The following is a 5,612-nucleotide window of genomic DNA, read 5'->3' as shown; positions in this document are numbered from 1 at the left end:
GTATTGATGTTTGTAACCGGCTGTGATGATTCTATTTGCACATGTGTTTTAATTGGCATGTTAGTATGATGATACGGTTCATAAGTTAATGATGTTCATGGGCTGATTACTGATTGAATTACCGAGAATATGTTGTTAATCGGCTAGGATGCATGATAGTTAAGGATTCGGTATAAGGCTTGTGTGGTATTCCGATTTCGTGTGGTTTGAATGGATTGTTACTGTTCTTAATAATATGAAATTGCTATGAACATGATCTATTGTTGATACGAAACTGTTGATAAAATTCTGTGATTGATCTGATTTCGAAACTGCCTTAGATGTTTGCTAGAATCACGGATAAGTCAATGCAGGAATTATGGAAACCAGTTACACACACGGTTGCGACTCAGATTGCGACTCGAAACCTCACAGTCTCGACTCGAGACCACAACAGCACAAGCCGAGACCATGGTTGCGAGTCCCGTTGCGACTCGTAACCGGACCATGATGAACCGAGACCAACCATTGCGACTCGCAACCTACTGTTGCGACTCGTAATCTCCTGATATGACTCGTAATCCTCGGTTGCGACTCGAGATCGCCGGTTGCGACTCGAGACCACCATTTACACGCACACTGTTTGGGCCTTCACTGTCACGGGCCCAATGATTTGATTTGTGGATGGTTTGCTATTGGACTTTTACTATTACAGGCCCAACTGATTGGGCCGGACACTTGGCTATTTGTTTAACTGTTCTGCTTTGGGCTGCTATTGAAATACGTGTTCATTGCCATGATCAATACGTGTTAGTAATCTACGTGTTTTATACAAACCTGACTTGCATAATAACCATGATAGGACGTGAGTGACCATTTACTTGCTACTTGTATTTTCTGTGTATCTGCCGAGCAAACCAAGGTGAGTTCACACAGCCAAGGCATGGGATTCCCGGGTTGGGAATTGGGTTGGTTATGTTGAATATGGAATGATTACTCGTACTTACGCATACACCAGACTATAGACCATCGTCCTCAGGTTAGTCAGGACACGTTACGTAAAGCCTACGTAACCCAGTATAATTGCCATTTGTCTCCCGGGTCGGGAGGACACGTTACGTAAAGCCTACGTAACCCAATACCATCTACTGGCTTCCGGGTCGGAAGGCCACGCTGCGTAAAGCCTACGTAGCCCCCACGCGTACCACTGTCCTCGGGGAAGGGCACGTCACGTAAAGCCTACGTGACCCTGTACGTTTTCCTGTTCTCGGTAAAGAAGAACACATGGTCGGAAGTTAGTCTAGTAAGTACCGTTAATGAGAAGCCCTCATTAGCCAGGATAAATGTGGGAAGCCCCCACCAGTAATATGAACACAAGGTTTGGGAAGCCCCCACCTTTAGCCCACACTAGTATGGGAAGCCCCCACTAGCTATACTTATACACTACGTTATGAACTTATTTTCTGTGAACTCGCTCAACTAGTTTGTTGATTATTTGCTGCATGCCTTGCAGGACCTTAGGTATTTATGGAGCTTGCACAGGGAGGAGCAGGTCGTTGTGGGATACTGATCATGAACTTATTCTGAACTTATAACTATTTTGAGATTACATACTATGCTTCCGCTATTTAAACGATGTTTGGTTTTGGAACATCAATCATGTCATGATGATTTACATTGATTACTTTTATTATTAAATGCTATGTTTGATATGATTGATGGCTTGATCCTGGTCAGTCACGCTCTCAAGCGGTGGTACTCCGCGGGTGGATTTTGGGGGTGTGACATTTATTTTTCTGAGCTAGTTATGGTCCCTGAACATCATAACACCTCATAAAAATATCTAGTAACCAATAAACCTAACTAATACTTGATTTCTAACTATTTAAGTAACTAACTAGTTGGAACCTAAGCCTAGACCCCCCCACCTATAATCGGCCAACATACATGGCCCACCCATGATTTTAACTGATTATTTTATAAGATCTTGTCTCTTGCTTTTAAAACATATGAACCATTGGTTCTAGCCATGATGGAGGATATATATCTTAACCATTAGAACTTAGCACCTCACTTTCATCATAACACACCACACAAACTTCCATCTTCCCTTCCCCTTACCTCACGGCCGAACACCCATCTCCACACTACCATCATCTTCATTCAAGTTACATACATTCTACATACATACAAAGGTGCTACGGGTCATACAACGAAGCTTGGTGCTCTCGGAAGTGGAAGGACCTTCTCCATTCGCTATTAACCACCACTTTTCTACACTCGAACTCCCCTAGCCTTGAGCTAGTGGTAAGAACTTAGATCCGATCGTTTTTCATGTTATTTAAGCGGTTAATAGTTGATTTAATGGCTGAAAATTAAAACACTAAAGAACCAAACATAAAGTCTTGGACAAAAGATGAATAAATTGGATAAAGAAGATAAGTTATGTGTGTAAATGATGTTAGAATGATGTTGTTATGATTCTTGCTAATTTCTTGCTGAGTTACTTGTTATTATTGATGTTTGATGTTGTTATAATCACTAAACATGCTAACGGAATCAATCGAACGCGTCTTAGAAGATTAAAGAAAGAAAACAGAATCTGTCCAAGTTTTACAGCCAACTTCAGTTGGCTGTAAACAGGTCATAAACTTAACAAAAAACTGATATTTTGACTCTAAAATGTGATATTAGGAAATACGGTTCTAATGGCACTGGAATCATAATTTTTGGACTCCGTTTACTATTTATAAAAGGTCATTTTGTAACAGCAGCTCAAGCTGCATTTTTGCTGCTGAAAATAGGTGTTATGTTTATGGTCGTAACTGGAAAAATATGATGAATCAGCTCATGGAATTCATACAGTAGATGACAACTGATGTATCTGTAATTACCCCACTGGAATTTCGTAAATCGGACACTCGATGAATTTTTAATAAATTGTTCCGTGGACTGTGGTCAGAAATGCATAAATCTGAGTTCAGTCAGGAATATGATTTTTTATAAAATATTGGTAGTGAACCGGACCCCAATATTTTTACACAATAAAATATGGTACTCCGCATGGTTGATTTTGGGGGTGTGACAGATTGGTATCAGAGCCAGGTTATAGTGAACTTGGTTTTAAAAAGGGAAAAGATTTTTGATAAAAACAATGTTTAGAAATCAAAACATTGGTGGCTCGATCCTGGTCACGTCACGCCTCCAAGCGGTGGTACTCCGCATGGTTGATTTTGGGGGTGTGACAGATTGGTATCAGAGCCAGGTTATTGTGACTTGCGTGTCTAAATGTCGAGTATGCTATCCGTGAATGATCTAACATGTTATATATGTTATGTGCATTATCGTATGTTTGATTTTGAGTGGGGAATGGATGGGAAACTTAGATGGGCATAAACCGTTAAAACGATGCATGTTGTGTGATAGATACGTGTAGGAACTTTGTGTTCTATTTGAAAGCCACTAAATGACTAACTGGTAAATTATATTAGGACGTGATTGACCGACCTTGACTTTTAGCTATATTTGAGAATCTAACCGAGCAAACCGAGGTGAGTTCACACACTTTCTAAGGCATGGGATTCCCGGTGGTTTGGGAATGGGTTAAAGAATTAAAACGGAATCTACATGTCTTACTTAGGTAGGATATGTACGGCCATCCTCCTCGGGTAGGATGCCAGTATTAATCCTGCGTATTCTCTTTGGGAGAACTACGTACGTTCGTCCTCCTTGTGTAGGACAACAACCTTTAACTTACTAGACAAAACTCTATCATAAGTCCCTCATTTTATATCGACTTAATCGCCGAGGCCAATGGCGAGCGGGTCATTAGTTAATAGCGCTATTAGGTTTAACAAACCTCACACCGTGCCAGTCGGACGGGCGTGTACTAATGGACTATGGCAAACCATCAGTGATGATAGACACTGATGTAGGGCACAACTTACTTGCGTAGTAGTCGATATCATACGGTCTAGTAGTTCACATGGGGAAGCCCCCACTAATCATGAACAGGGTATGGGAAATAAAGAATGAATTGGTTAAAACTTTCTTTCAACTAAGGGGTAACCCCCACGGCAATTACGCCAACGAAAGACAAACCACGTTTTCGGAAAACAACTTAAAACTAAACAACCAAACGTGAACTCACTCAACTTTGTTGTTGACTCGTCGTTACATGCCTTACAGGTCGTTAAATGCTTGGAGCTTGCATATGGAGGTGGTCGTTGTGGGATGCGAACTGATATGTCCCGTATTTAATAAATAAACTTTATGAACTTGTTAAACCTACGTTTTGGACTTTAAACTTATGAACTATGGACTATGTTTTGAACTTATGTTTTATGCTTCCGCTGTTAAACTAAAATCGGTTTACCTCCTTTTGGTCACCAATCATATTGTGGTTGGTTTTATTTACTTAATTATGTTGTTCGATATGATTGGTGGCTCGATCCTGGTCACGTCACGCCTCCAAGCGGTGGTACTCCGCATGGTTGATTTTGGGGGTGTGACAAGGGAGGTCAATGGTTGAGCTATCTTGGAAAAATTCTCGATGAACCTGCGATAATACCCTGCTAAACCCAAAAACTGTCGGATCTCGGTCGGCGTCTTCGGAGTTTCCCAGTTCTTGATTGCCTCGATCTTTGTGGGATCCACATGAATACCATTCTCGTTTACCACGTGACCGAGGAACTGTACATCACGTATCCAAAACTCGCACTTCGAGAACTTAGCGTAGAGCTTCTCCTTCATTAACAACTCTAGAATGGCTCTGAGGTGTTGCTCATGATCTTCCTTCGTACGTGAATAAATCAAAATATCATCGATAAATACGATCACGAATTTATCGAGTTATGGCTTGCAAACCCGATTCATCAAATCCATAAATACTGCCGGTGCATTTGTCAACCCAAATGGTATCACTAGAAACTCGTAATGTCCATAACGAGTTCTGAAGGCAGTCTTCGGTATACTTTCCTCTTGAATCCGCAGCTGGTGATAACCTGATCGAAGGTCAACCTTGGAATAGTAGCTTGATCCCTGAAGTTGGTCGAATAAATCATCAAGGCAAGTGATACCGATTCTTGATGGTTAGCTTGTTCAGCTCCCGGTAGTCAATACACATTCGAAGGCTACCGTCCTTCTTTTTGACGAATAGCACTGGAGCTCCCCAAGGCGAGAAGCTCGGCCTTATGAATCCCTTGTCTAGTAACTCCTGAAGCTGCTTTGATAGCTCTTGCATCTCTGAAGGCGCATGTCGATAAGGTGCCTTGGCTACAGGCGCGGCGCCTGGAACCAAGTCAATGCGGAACTCGACTTATCGTTGAGGAGGTAATCCTGGCAAGTCTTCGGGGAAGACCTCAGGATATTCCCTTACCACAGGGATATCTTCTAGCTTCGGCTCTTTTGCTTCCTTATCCACAACATGAGCTAAAAAGGCAACACATCCTTTAAGCAAAAACTTCCGTGCCTTCAAACAACTAATAATTCGCAGAGGCGTATCGTGCTTCTCTCTGTGGATCATGATCGTCTCTTCATTCGTCATCGCGGATGACCTTCTCAGGACATACTATTTCCGCCTGGTTGCTCGACAACCAATCCATCCCAACTACGACATCAAAACTCCCCAATTC

The sequence above is a fragment of the Helianthus annuus genome, chromosome 11, assembly GCF_002127325.2.
Source record: "Helianthus annuus cultivar XRQ/B chromosome 11, HanXRQr2.0-SUNRISE, whole genome shotgun sequence".
In the NCBI taxonomy this organism is placed as follows: Eukaryota; Viridiplantae; Streptophyta; class Magnoliopsida; order Asterales; family Asteraceae; genus Helianthus; species Helianthus annuus.
Note: the sequence above shows the minus strand (reverse complement) of the source record.